Here is an 18978-nt window from a genome sequence, read left to right as displayed (position 1 = left end):
ACACAAACACACACACAACTCAGGATCACAGATACCTGTCCTCTTGGAGACACACACATACACACACACACATCAAGCAGCATCACAGAGTCCTGCCCTCCTTAGAACACACAAACACAAATAAACACTACTCAGGACCACAGAGTTCTGACCATCTGGACACACACACACACACACACAAACACCCCACTCAGGACCACAGAGTCCTGTCCTCCTGGAGATACACATAGACACATACCACTGACTTCCACAGAGTCCTGCCCTCCTGGGGACACACAAACACACACACCCCACTCAAGACCACAGAGTCCTGCCCTCCTGGGGATACACACATCACACCCATGACCACAGGGTCTTGCCCTCCAGGGGACATACAAACACACACACACACACACCAGTTTGGACCACAGAGTCCTGCACTCCTCGGGATACACATACACACACACAGACACACACACACACACACCACTCAGGACCATAGAGTCCTGCCCTCCTGGGGACACACGTATACACAGACGTCACACTCAGGACCACAGAGTCTTGTCGTCCTGGGTACACACACACACACAAACACACACACACACACACACACACACACCACTCAGGACCACAGAGTCCTGCCTTCCAGGGACACACATACCCACCACTCATGGTCACAGAGTCCTGTCCTCCTTGGGACACACACATACAAACACACACCACTCAGGACCACAGACTCTTGTACTCCTGGGGACGGACAAACACACACACACACACACAACTCAGGACCACAGATTCCTGTCCTCCTGGATACACACACACACACCACTGAGGCCCACAGAGTCCTGTCTTCCTGGTAACACACACACACACACACACACACACACACACACACACACCACTAAGGATCACACAGACCTGTCCCCCTTGGGACACACATGTGCAAACACACACCACTGAGGACCACAGAGTCCTGCCCTCCTGTGGTCACACAAACACACACACACACACAAATACACACACCACTCAGGACCACAGAGTCCTGTTTTCCTTGGGATACACACACACACACACACACACATAGACACACACACACCACTCAGGATCATAGACTACTGTCATCCTGAGGACACACAAACACACACACCACTCAGGACTACAGAGTCCTGTCCTCTTAGGAACACAGACACACCACTAAGAACCACAGTGCCCTGTCTCCTGGGGACAAACACATATATACACATACACACACACACACCACTCAGGACCATGAGTCCTGTCCTCCTCGGGTCACATATATACACATACACACCACTCAGGACCACAGAGTCCTGCCCTTCAGGGGACACACACACACACACACTGCATTCAGGATCAGAGTCTTGCCTTCCTGGGGACACACACACACACCACTCAGGACCATGAACCCTGTCCTCCTTGGGACACACACCACTCAGGACCACAGAGTCCTGCACTTCAGCGGGCACACACACATACACAATACAGACATACACACACCACTCATGACTTCAGAGTCCTGCCCTCCTGGGGACACACACATACACATACACACACCACTCAGGACCACAGAGTCCTGCCTTCTTGGGGACACACAAACACACACACAGCGCTGAGTACCACAGAGTCCTATACTTCTAGGGAAACACACACACACTCACACACACCACTCAGGATCACAAAGCCCTGCCCTCCTACGGACATACACAAACACACACACACAGTCACACGAACACATGACTCAGGATCACAGATTCCGGTCCTCTTGGAGACACACACATACACACACACACACACACACACACACACACACACACCACTCAGCACCACAGAGTTCTGCCCTCCTTGGAACACATATACACACTACTCAGGACCACAGAGTCCTGACCATCTGGACACACACACACACACACACACACACACACACACACACACACACATACACACACACACACACACACACCACTCAGGAACACAGAGTCCTGTCCTCCTAGGGAAACACATACATACATACCACTGATTTCCACAGAGTCCAGCCCTCCCGGGGACATACAAACACACACCCCACGCAGGACCACAGAGTCCAGCCCTCCTTTTGGACACACACAAACACACACATCACACTCATGACTAAAGGGTCCAGACCTCCAGGGGACATACAAACACACACACCCCAGTTAGGACCATAGAGTCCTGCCCTCCTGGGGACAGAAATATACATAGACAAAACACTCAGGACCACAGAGTCTTGGGACACACACACAAACACACAAAACTCATGACCACAGATTCTTGTCTGCCTTGGGACACACCCACACAGCACAAAGGACCACAGAGTCCTGTCTTCCTGGGGATACACACACACACACACACACACACACACACACACACACCACTTAGGACCACAGAGTCCTGCCCTCCTGAGGACACACAAATACACATACACACACCACTCAGGACCAAAGAGTCCTGCCCTTCTAGGGACACACATATACACATAGACACAGCACTAAGGACCACAGAGTCCTGCCCTCTATGGGACAGACAAACACACACACACCACTGAGACCACAGAGTTCTGTCACCTAGGGACAGACACAAAGATACACACACACACACACACACACACACACACACTGCATACAGGATAACAGAGTCCTGCCCTCCTGGGGAAACACACACACAGCACATAGGACCACAGTATCCTGTCCTCCTTGGGACATACACACACATACCATCAGGACCACAGAATCCTGTCGTCCTGGGGATACACACACACACACACACGTACAGACACACACATACCACTCAGGACCACAGAGTCCTGCCCTCCTGGGGACACACAAACACATACACACACCACTCAGGACCACAGAGTCCTGCCCTCCTGGGGACACACAAACACACACACCACTGAGGATCACAGAGTCCTGTCCTCCTTGGGACACAGACACAAACAAACAAACACTGCTGAGGACCACAGAGTCCTGTCTTTTTTTTTAATTTGTTTTTTATTTAAGAAAGGATAAATTAAAAAACAAAACAAAACATGGTGTAGGAGGGGTACAACTCCAGACAATTTCCACCACCCAGTCTCCATTTCCCACCCCCTCCCCTGATAGCTTTCCCACTCTCTATCCCTCAGGGAGTATGGACCCATGGTCATTGTGGGTTGCAGAATTTGCAAGGTCTGGCTTCTGTTATTGCTTCCCTGCTGAACACGGGCGTTGACTGGTTGGTCCATACTCCCAGTCTGCCTCTCTCTTTCCCTATTAGGGTGGGTCTCTGGGGAAGCAGAGCTCCAGGATACATTGGTGGGGTCTTCAGTCCAGGGAAGCCTGGCCAGCATCCATATGACATCTGGAACCTGGTGACTGAAAAGTGAGTTAACATACAAAGCCAAACAAATTTTTGAGCAATCATGGACCCAAAGCTTGCAATAGTGGAGAGGAAGTGTTAGCGAGATACTCACTGCAAACTCCAGTGTACTTCTGCTTTCAGGTATATATTTTGCAGTAGTTTATGGATACCTGTGAACATATGCTCTCTGTCACAGAAACTGGTGTATATCTAGGTTTTGGAACTTTGTTAGAAAGTGAACCACCTGAGATGGAATTAGAGTTTACTATGAAAGGAAAGGTCTCACCTGAGTATTGAAGCTGATGGTTTGCCATTCCACACGTGAAGTCTCTGGACACAGTCTGAAGTGAAGCATGTTGAGGTGGCCATCGTTGTGTTGATTAGGTTGTGACTGGTGGATGCAATATTATTTGATATGGATTGAGTGAGGCATACGGGAAAGTGGGCCCTATCCAAGGGTTCCAAGACTGGGGGAGGTAGAGGCTCTATAGTGGAGATGTGAGGTTCCTGCTGTCTTAGGGTTCCAAAAGACAATCGATAGTTAATGTTATCATCACATTATTTGGTAATTGGGTTAACTTTAAAAAGTCCTTTTGTTAGGGTTTGCTGTACAGTACCCAGTATCTTGTTTATAGCTGTGCTATTGGTTGCTTCTGATCTACTTGGTCTAGGGTTTTGAGTCTGCAAATCAAATACACAGCTTATATATTAAAAATATTCAGTCTGTGTTGGGGGGGGTGCGCTTTGGGGATAATTAAAAGAAAAAATTTTCCCTTTTGCTCTAGTTTTTTATCCCAAGTTAAGTTATAGTCACCTCCTTATTGTCACCGCTAGGAACCCTTATTGACTGGCTTACTAAGGGCAGAAAATCCTACCGTTTCCCATCAATGTGGTCAGAGCTCAAGCCACTAGTTACCTTCTCAGTCCGCCATCTTCCGGGAACCCCCGGTGTTTTGGTTTTTTTTTTATAAGATAACTTTTACGTATGGAACATATGATGCCAGTAGTTCTCTAGAGTGTTTGTTGTACATAAATCATTTGCTAAGATGGCATAAATTTTGTAAATAGAACTTTCTTGTTTTCTTGTGAGTAGTCAGTCCCTTTATACTATTACATATGCAAAAGCAGATCTCTCTAGAAGTGTATACTGACTTTAAAATAACTATTTTACTGTTGGGCAATCATGCTTGCTTTTAGTAAAGCAAAGCTAAGAAGTGACAATTTTTAGAAATTACTTTCCTACTGACTCTTAATCCAAACTATGAATCTATGAATGTAGGTGCTACTTAGAATACACTGCATTTCTATAAATGAGATTTCTAGTGCTTAATTAGGAAAGAATTTTAAGCATTCCTTTCTTTTATCAATTGACTTCTGTAAAAGGCTAATAAAAAGATATATATATATATATATATTAACATTAGTGGGACTAAAATAATAGTTTTTGTCCTCAATCCTTGTGTTTTCCCCTCACAGAAACAATATAGCAAAGGGAATCACCTTTTAGCTATGCATCACCTAAATAAAAGGAGCTCATGACTTTACCTATATATAAAATCTGAAAAATGTTTGGGAGAGACATGCCTATAATCGCTCAGAAAACTAATAGGTGATATTTGCATAGATGAATATTTGCATTCTCCAAGACTAGGCTGTCATTTATTGTATAATAGAGCCTAAATAATGCAAAAAAAATAAAGTTAAAAATAAAAGCAGGTAGGAAAATGCCCTACAGTCTATTTAGTATGTTAAATAGTAAGGTCTGCAAATATAATAGCTATTTTTGAAGTTTTGGGTTTAGAGGCATTTTTATTAGTGATTTAATATTTATTTACAAAATTTAGAGATAACAGGGTATAATTCCACACTGTTCCTACCACCAGAGAACTGTTTACCCATTCCCTCCATTGGAAACTACACTAGTTCTCCCAAAGTCATAGATAAGGGTTAACTATTATTTGTTTAACTACCTATAATTATCTATATTTTCGCTTTTACCCCTGTGTTCTTGCATTCTATTCTTTTTTTAAATTATTGACTCTAATTTATTTATTATTGGATAGAGACAGAGAGAAATTGAGAGGAATGGGGAAGATAGAGAGGGAGAGGGTCAGAGAGACACCTGCAGCCCTGCTTCACCACTTGTGAAGTTTCTTCCCTGCAGGTGGGGGGGCAGGAGCTTGAACCTGGGTCCTTCTGTACTGTAATGTATGCACTTAACCAGGTGCACCATCACCTGGCCCTTATTAATGATTCAATATTGATTTACAAAATCACATGTCAACAGGGGTACAATTCCACACTGTTCCCACCACCAGAGTTCTGGATCCCTAATCCCTCCATTACAGTCCATGGCAGTTCCCCAAGGCAGCAGACATGAATTAACTATCATCTCTACAACTATCTGTCTACACTTGTATATAATTGCCTCCTTTATCTTCTAGGTCTAGCCCTCTCTTTCCCTCCAAGCTATACATAACTCCATTACTACATCCAAATATCTCTCCCCTTTTCATCCTCTGTCTCTGCGACCTGATAGAGCTGAAGTTCTGAGCCCTCTCCCCCTCCCCCTCTTCCTCCTCCTATCACGTTTCTCTCACAGGGAGTATGGATGAAAATTGTTTGGGTGGTACAGACGGTAGTTGTTCTGACTTCTATAATTGCTTCTCCACTGGACTTGGGCGTTGGCAGGTTGATCTATAACCCCAGCCTACTTTTATCTTTCCCTGGTGTGGTAGCATTCTAGAGAGGTGAGGTTCCAGTACACATTGGGAACTTCCTCACAGAAAAGTCAGGATGGAATCGTTGTAGCATCTGCAGAAGATTGCAGGGCATAAAGTAAGACAAAAAGGCTAATGAACAGGAACCAAAAAGTAGGATTAGAGCAGATGAGATCAGGAGTTTTAGGGTAGAAGAAAGCTAGAAAGTCCATTTTAGGCATGTTTCTAGGGGCCCATACCTATGGTAGTTTTGCTTGAGTTTGATAGCTAGAATGAAGTTGGATAAAAGCATCGTCTGAGAAAATGGCGTCAGAGTAGAGAAAAGGGCTAGAAGGTTGGATTAAGGCAGTAAATAGCTCCCATTATTGAAAAACGAAATTCTGTGGATAGAATTAACTGTTTACCTCCAACCTCTCAAACCAGGGTGTATATATATATATATATTTACTGCCAGAGCCTGTGTAGCTGCTGAGTCCCTATTGGTCTGAGCTCGCAGTTCATGGTCACAGCTGGGACATCATACTACACCTGTTACTGCTTCCGAATGTTCTTTTTTACAGTTCATGTGTTTCTCTTCTCTATATTTCTGAGATCAGAACAACCACAGTCACATCCAGGTCCATACATTCTGTATGAAATGGCACAGTATAGTCTTGCTTAACTGTTGAGTAGCACTCAATTGAGTGTATTTATAGGACTCAAATTAGTGATTTTTTTTTTTACTACACCTTTAAAGGCTATTTCTCTCTAAATCTATGTAAGTGTTCTTCATAGGTTTCTGGTTTGCTTGTTCTTCTGATATTTTAAACATTTTTAGTTAGGAAAATGAAAGGTTACACACTAGGCAATTATATGAGCCATTTTGGCAAAGATTTCTGACCCCAGTTGAAACTGATATGCATTTTTATTTACTTCTAAGGTCCCATCTTCACTACCTTTCTGAGTTACACCTGTACAACTTCTGGGTGTCTTTCCTTTATTCCTCCTCCCTCTGGGCAAGGGAAACAAAACCTTTCTCAGGTGTTCTTCAGATTCTCTTTCCTCTTTATGATCAAGCAAAAGTAAAGATTCCAGGTCACCACAATTCTGGGCATCTGTAAAGCTGGGGTTCAGAGATATCTCATCACCTTTGCCTAACATTCCCCAATCTAATATTATGGGCCAAAATTATTTTTCCTAATATTTATCTGTTTTTATTTATTCCCTTCTGTTGCCCTTGTTGTTTTTATTGTTATTATTGTTGTTGTTATTGATGTTGTTGTTGTTGTTGTTGGATAGGACAGAGAGAAATGGAGAGAGTAGGGGAAGACAGTTAAGGGGAGAGAAATACACCTGCAGACCTACTTCACCGCCTATGAAGCAAGTCCACTAAAGGTGGGGAGCCAGGGGCTCGAACTGGGATCCTTATGCTGGTCCTTGCGCTTTGCGCCACCTGCCTTTAACCTGCCCAAAATTCTCTTTAAGAAGGAGTTCTGGCTTCTGTAATTATGTCTATACCGGACATGGGAGTAATGGAAAGTTACTGAAAATCCAAAGGAGACCATCACAGATGATAAAGGAATACAATTTAGGAAAGATAGAGACATCATTATATTTGTTCATTACTTTTTCAGAAAGTAACTGTGTTAAATTTAGTTCAAGAGATATTAGAATCCCAACGCTTCACTCTTTTATGAGAATGAGCAACAGGGCAAGAAAACAAGCTGGCATCAAAAATAAGACAAAAGCAAGTGGGATGATAATTTAGAATCAATGAGGTTTAGTTTTAAGTCCTAGAATATTACCTGATAGTTGCCAGGTTGCTCATTTCATAGTGCTAATTAATACTCATACATTAGGAGACAGTAGAAGTTCAGAAATATAAGGGAAAACAAATTGAGTTTAGGGGCTTATAGAGGTAAAGTTTCCTCAAAAAGTTTTGATAAAGATATTCTAACAAGAAAAGACACAAAGAATATCACTTACTGTGTGTTGATTTAGTTATTGTTTATGAAGTACCTATTATGTGTCAAAGACTATCGTGAAATGGATTAGTGATAAGCAAGATTAAAATATGCCTAGAAATCATTGAGCTCAAATTCAACCAACCAGAGAAACTGTATCCTTATTACAATTCTCAAAATAGTTGTCCAAGCTCACTGTGTTTTATTTTGTTATTGTTGTTTGCTTTACAAGGTACACTTTTAAAACAAATCTATACTTTTTTTATAAGATATAAAAACATTTTCCCATATACCCAGAAGTCACAATCATTCTTTACTAGTCCTTTGAATAATTCTTGCCAATTGAATCCTGCATGATTGTTCAAGAAATTATCCAAAAAATGTTAGAAATCAGGAGAGAGAGCAAAAAATGTAAGGAAAGAAAGTGGACCAAGAAAACAAAAAAAGTGTAAGCATCTGTTATGGACTGAATATTTAGATAGACTAGAAATTCATATGATATGATCCTATTCTATATATAAGTGATAATTTTGGGAGCTGGGCCCTTTGAAATGTGATTAATTGCAGAGGATAGGCCTCTCTGAATGTAAACTGTTCTCCTGCACCCTTCCTGTCTTAAAGATATATTTTTAAAAATATTTATTTATTATTTATTTCCTTTTGTTGCCCTTGTTGTTGTATTGTTCTAGCTAATATTGTTGCCATTGCTATTGGGTAGTACAGAGAGATGTGGAGAGAGGAGAGGAAGACAGAGACGGGGAGAGAAAGACACCTGCAGACCTGCTTCACCGCTTGTGAAGTGACTCCCGTGCAGGTGGGGAGCTGGGGCTCGAACGAGGATACTTACGTTTGTCCTTGTGCTTTGCGCCACGTGTGCTTAACCCTCTGTACTATGGCCTGACTGCCCTAAAGATATCTTTAAAGATAGCCGAAGTATGTCCATCTATGGTCTAAAAAGTAATCTGGGTTTCATCATACACTGAATCTGTCTTTATCTTGTTCTTATACTTTTCAGTATCCACATTTATGAGAAATGAGTGCTTTTTGTTTTAGCCATTCAGTCTTATGACAGGCTTTTTATTGTTTGTTTTTATGGCAATCAAGACAGAAACATTGTCCATGAGAGAAAAGTGCTTTATATACTGTGTCTTTGGGGTATTTCATCCCTTCTCTTAGATTTCTTACAGATGAAGTATAGATGTATAGATTAAGTATATGTCATTTATAAATCTGTACCGTTTTTATTAGTTAATGCTACCTATAAATGTAATACCTGATATAAAAGGAGTTAGAAAACATAAGATGTCTGATTGAAAGATAATACCTGGCCTCCCGTCTTAAATTTAAAACATGACACCACTTCACCAAGTTTGTATTTTTTGAAGAACAAAACACTCTTAAGGAAATGATGTCCTGGTCCATGTCCAAAAGAGCCTCCTACATGGATTTTTCATTCATTATTTCTTTTTAAATTTATTTATAAAAAGGAAACACTGACAAAACCATAGGATAAGAGGGGTACAACTCCACACAATTCCCACCACCAGAAATCCGTATCCCATCCTCTCCCCTGATAGCTTTCTTATTCTTTTACTCTCTGGGAGTATGGACCCAAGGTCATTGTGGGATATAGAAGGTGAAAGGTCTGGCTTCTGTAATTGCTTCCCTGCTGAAAATGGGCGTTGACAGGTGGATCCATACTTCCAGCCTGCCTCACTCTTTCCCTAGCAGGGTGGGGTTCAGGGGAATTGGAGCTCCAGGACACATTGGTATGGCTGTCTGTCCAAGGAAGTCTAGTTGGCATCATGCTAGCATCTGGAACCTGGTGGCTGAAAAGAGAGTTAACATATAAAGCCAATCAAGTTGTTGACTAATCATGATCTAAAGGCTGGAGTAATGCAGATGAAGAGTTGGGAGGATGGGGTCTCCATTCTATAGATAGGTAGTAGGCATATTCACACTAGTGCCAGATGTGGGTGAATAGCCAAGACATGATACTGTACCTGAATGCAAGCAAATAAAGAAAGGTAGCGTGGAACTTGCTGACTGAAGTCTCCTGAGGAATAGTTATGGTTCCACTATTAGAAAAGGTGTATTCTATCAGGCTCATCTTTTCCCTCTTTTCTCCACCCTTGGAGGGGAGAAAATGAAGGGATGGAATGGATCAACCTTCATATTCTTGAAAAATGAGATGACAGTGAGATAGAAAATGAAGTGGGAAGCTGTAGGAGGAAGGGAATACCATACATAATAAGATTCAATACATTGCATTAGAGATTTAGAAAAGATCAGATTAAGAAATAATTTTTTTCATTTGTCTTTATTCACTTTCAATCCTTTCCATACTAGTTGCTGTGGTTATGTCTATAACTACAGGCAAAGGCCTTTCGTTATTAATCATGTCATCAACACACTGCTCTATCGCTGCCTCCAACTGATTCTTCAGTTTTACTCAAGCAGCAAGTCACACTACCAAACATAAAAGATGGGAAATGCCTGTGAGGTCATGGTTCCCCTTTCTCCTAAGGGGTGCATTTCCTTTGGTATTTTATAAAAGCAATTTTCTGCGTTCCCACACTGATGTGCACAAAGGTCTGCTAAAATGCTCCTGTCTTGATGGTTGTCTCTGCAGAGAAACAAGTTTCAAATGCACTAGGGGGAATTTTGCTAAATGTTTTATAACGTGTCAGGAAACCTTTATCAAACATTTAATCCAAAACCTGGCTTTGAACCAGGGAGGCATACAGTTCTGTAATTATTTTTTAACCTTCTTTTGCTAATCACTGATAAAAAGCTTAATTCTTTTTTTTTATTTAAGAAAGGATTAATTATCAAAACCATAGGGTAGGAGGGGTGCATCTCCACACAATTCCCACCACACAATCTCCATATCCCACCCCCTCCCCTGATAGCTTTCCCATTCTCTATCCCTCTGGGAGCATGTACCCAGGGTCATGGTGGGTTGCAGAAGGTAGAAGGTCTGCCTTCTGTAATTGCTTCCCCGATGAACATGGGCTTTGACTGGACGGTCCATATTCCCAGTCTGCTGCTCTCTTTCCCTAGTAGGGTGTGTCTCTGGGGAAGCTGAGCTCCAGGACACATTGGTGGGGTCTTCAATCCAGTGAAGCCTGGCTAGCATCCTGATGGCATATGGAACCTGGTGACTGAAAAGAGAGTTAAGATACGAAGCCAAACAAATTGTTGAGCAATCATGGACCCAAAGCTTGGAATAGTGGAGAGGAAGTGTTAGGGAGGTACTCACTGCAAACTCTAGTGTACTTCTGCTTTCAGGTATATATTTTGCAGTAGTTTATGGATACGTGTGGACATATGCTCTCTCTCACAGAAACTGGTGTATATCTAGGTTTTGGGACTTTGTTAGAAAGTGAACCACCTGAGATGAAATTAGAGTATACTATGAAAGGAAAGGTCTCACCCAAGTAATGACGCTAAAGGGTTGTCATTCCACACGTGACGTCTCTGGACACAGTCTGAAGTGAAGCATGTCGAGGTGGCAATCATTGCCTTGGTTAGGTTGTGATCGGCGGATGCAATATTATTTGATATGGATTGGGAGAGGCATACGGGAAAGTGGGCCCTATCCAAGGGTTTCAGGACTGGGGGAAGTAGGGGCTCTATAGTGGAGATGTGAGGTTCCTGCTGTCTTAGGGTTAAAAAGACAATCAATAGTTAATGTTATCATGACATTATTTGGTAATTGGGTTAACTTTGAAAAGTCCTTTTCTTATGGTTTGCAGTACAGTACCCAGTATCTTGTATATAGCTGTGCTGTTGGATGCTTCTGATCTACTTGGTCCAGGCTTTTGAGAGAGTCTGCATATAAAATACACAGCCTATATATTAAAAAGATTCAGTTTGTGTTTTGAAAAACTTTGAGACACAATTGATTTTCCCCCTCTCATATTAATTAACTAGTGATTTATATGACTACATTTTGCTAGGAGTGTACATAAACACCAATCCCACCACCAAAAGACTGTGACCCATCCCTCCCACCTACTCCCACCCCCCACTGGCCCAGGAAGCTGCATGTCTACCCCTCACCACAGGGTTTTTACTTTGGTGCCCTACTTACAATTTGGTCAAGTCCTGCTTTTACTTTCCCTTTCAGATCTTCTTAGTCAACATCTGTTGATGAGTGGGATCATCCCATACTCATCTTTATCTTTCTGACTTAGCTCACTTAACATAATTCCTTCTTGCTCTGTCCAAGTTGGGTCAGAGAAGGTGGGTTCATTGTTTGATAGCTGCATAGTATTCCATTGTGTATATATACCACAGCTTTCTCAGCCACTCAATTCATAATAGCAGCACAATTCATAATAGCTAAACTCTGGAAGCAACCCAGGTGCCCAACAACAGATGAGTGCCTGAGAAAGCTGTGGTATATATACACAATGGAATACTATGCAGCTATCAGGAACAATGAACCCATCTTCTCTGAAAAGGTTAATTCTGTTAACAACTCAACTTGACAAATTGCACCGCTCAATGGAAGCATTTAGAAATTAATTATGCATTTTATTACATTAAATCGGATAAACAGGGAAGTGCCAGCAGGAAAAAGGAAAACTGTAAGCTAAGGGAAATGGTCGCCATATAAACAGCTTATTTATATCTGACTATTTCTATTATGACTCAATATATTAGCAAAAAAATAATTACATACATAAAAGTACACACCTCTCAAGCAGCACCTTCAATTTATGTGTGGTACCAACTGTAAATTAAGTTAACTCAGTTTTTTTTTCAATAGAAACATACATTTTCCTCCCCTATAGCAAGGGATTTTTCATCTAATTGTCATGGAAGTTCCACCCTTTACCCTCTTATATCCGCCAGCTTCTCGTTTTAGTAATCTCAGAGCCTGGCCATCAGGGATTTAACTCAGAGCAGCAAATTGTAACAGTAGGTGTAATATTGTGCCACAAAGGTATTAAAAATGGGAGAAAAAAAGAGATTAAATTGGCTTCCACTTCACTTCTCCAGTTAAATTTAAGTGCTCAAACGGTCAGAAGACCATATGCAATTTTTATGGTTTTCTTTGTCTATAAATATACATGTTTCTAAGTAACTGCTGAATGAGACTTCTGGCACATAACCAAACTATTCTGTCATATGGACTCCTGTGCTGCATTTGGTCTAGTCAAAGACCTTTGCTACATAGTAAACTCTTCAACAAATTCATGTGTAGAATAGTTATGTTCTTTAGGCGGGGCAGTGGCACACCAAGATAAGGGTACATGTTATCATGTGCAAAAATCTGGTTGAAGCCCTCAGTCTCACCTTCAGGGGGGAGCTCCTTGAATGATGAAACACTGCTACAGTGTCTCTCTCTCCCTCTCTCAAATGTTCTCTGCCCTATCAAACAAATAAATTTAAATTTTAAAAGTCATGTCCTTTCTCTCACATATACTCTTTTGTATCTCTATTTACTTTTTGTTTTCTTAATTTCAAAATATAATAACACATTTAGATTTTCTTCTAAAATCTAGTATACCCAGTTATTCACTTCTTCCATTTCACTTCCATAACTTTCAAATCAGTACACAGGCATGTTAAATTAATTTTACCGTGATGTTTGATTCATGTTGATTTTTACCATGATGAGAGTGTTCAGGGGCCTTGGGTGCTGAGGGGAGGAGGTGGCCTGAGGGTGTCCAGGGGTCTGGGGTGCTGAGAGGAGGGGGCCTGAGGGTGTTCAGAGGCCTGGGGAGCAGAGAGGAGGGGCGACCTGAGGGTGTTCAGGGGCCTGGGGTGCTGAGGGGAGGAGGAGACCTGAGGGTGTTCAGGGGCCTTGTGTGCTAAGAGGAGGAGGGGGCTGAGGGTGTTCAGAGATCTGCGGTCCTGAGGGGAGGAGGAGGCCTGAGGGTGTTCAGAGGCATGGGGTGCTGAAATGAGGACGGGGCCTGAGGGTTTGAGGGGCCTGAGGTTGTCAGAGGAGGGTGCCTGAGGGGGTTCAGGGGCGTTGGGTACTGAGGGGAGAGGGCCTGAGGGTGTTCAGGGGCCTGGGGTGCTGAAAGGAGGAGGAGGCCTGAGGATATTCAGGGGCCTAGGGGTGCTGAGAGGAGGAAGGGGCCTGAGGGTGTTCATGGGCCTGGGGTGCTGAGGCTTCAGCTCCTGGCTCTGCTCTGCTCCTCTCCCCCCAGGCATCCGGGCCCACAGTCCATGTGCTTGAGGGCTGCCATCTCTCTAGCTTTGGGTGACACCTGCAGGAAGTCCATGGCTTTGTGGGGAAGCTAGGCTGTTGTGGGGCGCTCCGAGGAGGTGCCTGGCCTACCCGCCCCGGGCCATGGGACTCCCTCAGGCCAGGGCCATGCCTTGCAGCACCTGCTCAGGGCTCATGGGGCAAGGAGGGGAGGGGGCCGCGCTGGGCTCATGGCTGGTCCTGGCAGGAGCACAGCGCCTAGGGCGGCATGCACAGGAACAGGCAGAGCAGGAAGTCTACCACCAGCCAGCTGCCCACCACTCCTCCGCACCCACAGCTCGCAGGCCTGCAAGCAGCAGGCCACTGATGCCGCTGCCCCCCCCCCACAGCCCACAAGAAGCCACGCTGGAAGTCGAGCACATAGGCCTTCCGCTGTTTCTGGTGGACCAGCAGGAAGACGAAGTGCCAGCGACAGTGGGCCCTGGCTGCCCAGTGCGCCCAGCTCCACATGCCAGAGGAGGAGCAACAGCTTCCAGCCAATCACTGGATTGCCTGCTGCAGCGCCCTACCAGAGCAGGATGGAAGAAGGCACACCAGGGCTTCTCAGGGTGAGGCGCCTGACTCCCTGGCGTCCAGAAAAGATGGTCGCTCAGTCCACGCGCCGCTCCCGGTCCTGGCTGGGTCACCAACAGTAAGTTCTTAATAATGTTCTCTATATTCTAATCATCTGCTGCCTATATAATAAATAAATATTTTTAAAATATTTATAAATATTTAATTTTTATAAATATAATTTATATTTAAATATTTATTATAATTATATTTAAATATGGATATTATATTTATAATTAATATTTATTAATATCAATGTTTAATATTTATAAATATTTATAATTTCCACAGTCATGTAATCTTTTCAAATAGTCTACCTAATAGTAAGATTGATAAGATAAAAATTGAGAAGGAAGGGGAAGTAGAAAGGAAGAGATATATAAATCCTTGCAGGTCTGCTTGTCATTGTTCCTCCCCTATAGATAGGGACTGGGGGGCTTGAACCTAGCTCCTGTGTATAGTAATAGTAAGTTTGTTCAACCTAGTGCACAAACAATAGTTAATTCCGATGGTAACTATTACATATCTATATGTTACATATCTATCTATATTCTTATAATATATGTATATTCAGGGAATAGTTTAAGTAAGAATATCAGCTTTGGGTGTTGATGGTAGGACTGTAGTCTTTTCCTTGAGTGTCTCAGGAGGGTGTATTCCCACTTCTTTGGTTTACCAAACCAGTGTATTAATATTTGTACTACAAAGACTCTTCATTTAAGTATATAGTTTTCGATAAGGCCAATTAAAGGTATTAAGATAAGACTAGAAAAGAAGTAATAAATTGAAGCTAGTTGGCCAGTAATGATGTATGGGTCTTCTACAGGTTGGCTTCAGATTCAGGTAAGAATTAATAGGTCTGATACTAGTAGTCAGAAACCACATTGACTTATAGGTCGAAATGCTATACTTCGTTGTTTTGAAGTATGTAGGGAAGGTATAAAAATAAAATAAAGATAGATATGAATAATGCTAAGACACCTCCTAATTTGTTGGGGATTGATGGAAGAATTGCGTATGCAAATAGAAAATATCACTCAGGTTTGATGTGTGGGGGTGTATTTAAGGAGTTAGCAGGGGTATAATTGTCTGGGTCACGTAAAAGATCTGGGAAAAATAATGCTAATATTATTTAAACAAAGATTAATGAGGCTATTCCTAGAATATCTTTTATAGTATAATAAGGGTGAAATGGAATTTTGTCAGATTCTGAAATAATTCCTGTAGGGTTATTAGAACCAGTTTCATGAAGGAATAATGGGTGGATTATTATGAGGGCAGTAATAATAAATGGGAGAATACAGTGAAAAGCGAAAAAACGGGTTAGAGTAGCTTTATCTACTGAAAATGCTCCTCAAATTCATTGTACTAGATCTGTTTCAATATAAGGAATAGCAGATAATAAATTTGTAATGACTGTAGATCCTCAAAAGGATATTTGTCCTCATGGTAAAATGTCACCCATGAAAGCTGTAGCTATAGTAGCAATTAACAAAATAACTCTGATATTTCCTGTTTCTGTAAATATATAGGAATCATAATAAAGACCTCGACCAATATGTAAGAAAAGACAGATAAAAAAATATGGAAGCCCCATTAGCATGAATATAGCAGTTTAATCAACCATAATTTATGTCTCAACATATATGGGTGACTGATGAAAATGCTTTTAGTGTATATGATGTATAGTGTATAGCTAGAAATAGGCCTGTAGTAATTTGCATAATTAGACATAAGCCTAGTAAAGAACCGAAATTCCATCAAGAAGAGATATTTGATGGGATAGGTAAATCAATGAAAGAATTATTAAGAATTTTTATTAGTGGGTGAGTTTTTCATAGATTTAGCATTATATTCTTGTAGTTGAATTACACAAATGTTTTTTCATATCATAGGTCACGAGATTACTATCGTGCAAGATTTATGATAAACTATTTAGTGTTATTATTTAGTCTAATTTTTTAATGGGATTCGTAGGATTTTCTTCTTTTTTTATTTAAGAAAGGCTAAATTAACAAAACCATAGGGTAGGAGGGGTACAACTCCACACAATTCCCACCATCCAATCTCCATACCCCACCCCCTCCCCTGAAAGCTTTCCCACTCTCTATCCCTCTGGGAGCATGGTCATTGTGGGTTGTAGAAGGTGGAAGGTCTGGCTTCTGTAATTGCTTCCCCGCTGAACATTGGCATTGACTGGTTGGTCCATACTCCCAGTCTGGCTCTCTCGTTCCCTAGTAGGGTGAGTCTCTGGGGAAGCAGAGCTTCAGGACACATTGGTGGGGTCTTCAGTCCAGGGAAGCCTGGCCGGCATCCTGATGGCATCTGGAACCTGGTGTCTGAAAAGAGAGTTAACATACAAAACCAAAGAAATTGTTGAGCAATCATGGACCCAAAGCTTGTTTCAGTGGAGAGGAAATGTTAGGGGGATACTCACTGCAAACTCTAGTGTACTTCTGCTTTCAGGTATATATTTTGCAGTAGTTTATGGATACGTGTGAACATATGGTCTCTCTCAAAGAAACTGGTGTATATCTAGGTTTTGGGATTTTGTTAGAAAGTGAACCACCTGAGATGGAATAAAAGTATACTATGAAAGGAAATGTCTTACCTTAGTAATGAAGCTGAAGGGTTGTCATTCCACACGTGAAGTGTCTGGATTCAGTCTGAAGTGAAGCATGTTGAGGTGGCAATTGTTGTGTTGATTAGGTTGTGATCGGCAGATGCAATATTATTTGATATGGATTGGGAGAGGCATACGGGAAAGTGGGCCCTAGCCAAGAGTTCCAAGACTGGGGGAAGTAGAGGCTCTGTAGTGGAGATGTGAGGTTCCTGCTGCCATAGGGTTCCAAAAGACAATTGATAGTTAATGTTATCATGACATTATTTGGTAATTGGGTTAACTTTGAAAAGTCCTTTTGTTAGGGTTTGCTGTACAGTACGCAGTATCTTATATATAGCTGTGCTATTGGTTGCTTCTGATCTACTTGGTCTAGGATTTTGAGAGAGTCCGCAAAATCAAATACACAGCCTATGTATTAAAAAGACTCAATCTGTGTCTTAAAAAACTTCGAGACATACAATTAATTTTACTAGGAGTATACATAAACACCATTCCAACCACCAAAAGACTGTGACCCATCCCTCCCAGCCACTCCCACCCCCCCACTGGGCCAGAAAGCTGCATGTCTACCCCTCACTACAGAGTTTTTACTTTGGTGCCCTACTTACAATTTGGTCAGGTCCTGCTTTTAGTTTCCCTTTCAGATCTTCTTACTCAACTTCTGTTGATGAGTGGGATCATCCCATACTCATCTTTATCTCTCTGACTTAGCTCACTTGACATAATTCCTTCTAGCTCTGTCCAAGATGGGTCAGAGAAAGTGGGTTCATTGTTCTTGATAGCTGCTAAGTATTCCATTGTGTATATATACCACAGCTTTCTCAGTCACCTCATCTGTTGTTCGGCACCTGGGTTGCTTTCAGGTTTTACATATTATGAATTGTGCGGCTATGAACAAAGGCGTACACACCTCTTTTTGGTTGGCTGTTATGGAGTCCTTGGGGTATAATCCCAGGAAAGGAATTACTGGATCATATGGAAGGTCCATTCCTAGCCTTGTGAGAGTTTTCCAGAGTGCTCTCCACAGAGGCTGGACCAATTTACATTCCCACCAGCAATGCAGAAGGGTTTCTCTGTCCCCACAACCTCTCCAGCATTTGTTGCTGCTGTCCTTTTTGATGTATGCCATTCTTACAGGAGTGAGGTGGTATCTTAGTGTTGTCTTAATTTGCATTTCTCTGACAATCAGTGACCTAGAGCACTTTTTCATATGTTTGTTAGCCTTTTGGATCTCCTCTGAGGTGAATGTTTTGTTCATATCCTCTACTCATTTTTGGATGGGGTCATTTGGTTTTTTGGTGCTAAGTTTGCTGAGCTCTTTATATATTTTGGTGATTAGTTTCTTGTCTGTTATGGCATGTGAAGATCTTCTCACATTCTGTGAGGGGTCTCTTTGTTTGTTTAATAGTTTCTTTGGATGTGCAGAAGCTTTTCAATTTGATGTTGTCCCATTGGTTTGTTTCTGCTTTAGTCTTCCTTGCAATTGGGTTTGATTCATCAAAAATGTCCTTGAGGTGTAGGTGGGAAAGTGTTTCACCAATGTTTTCCTCTAAG

The 18978-nt window shown here is 42.0% G+C and overlaps 1 long non-coding RNA gene and 1 pseudogene across 1 annotated transcript in view; one reads left to right on the top strand and one right to left on the bottom strand.

Moving 5' to 3' along the window:
• The window catches only part of LOC132540438 (uncharacterized), a 267441-nt gene that overhangs the window by 71566 nt on the left and 176897 nt on the right, over positions 1-18978 (top strand). The gene's annotated exons all lie outside the window — the stretch shown is intronic.
• LOC132540426 (cytochrome b-like) lies at positions 15515-16651 on the bottom strand (annotated as a pseudogene).

Source organism: Erinaceus europaeus, chromosome 9 (assembly GCF_950295315.1).
Source record: "Erinaceus europaeus chromosome 9, mEriEur2.1, whole genome shotgun sequence".
NCBI lineage: Eukaryota > Metazoa > Chordata > Mammalia > Eulipotyphla > Erinaceidae > Erinaceus > Erinaceus europaeus.
This window is presented reverse-complemented; position numbering and strand designations above follow the sequence as displayed.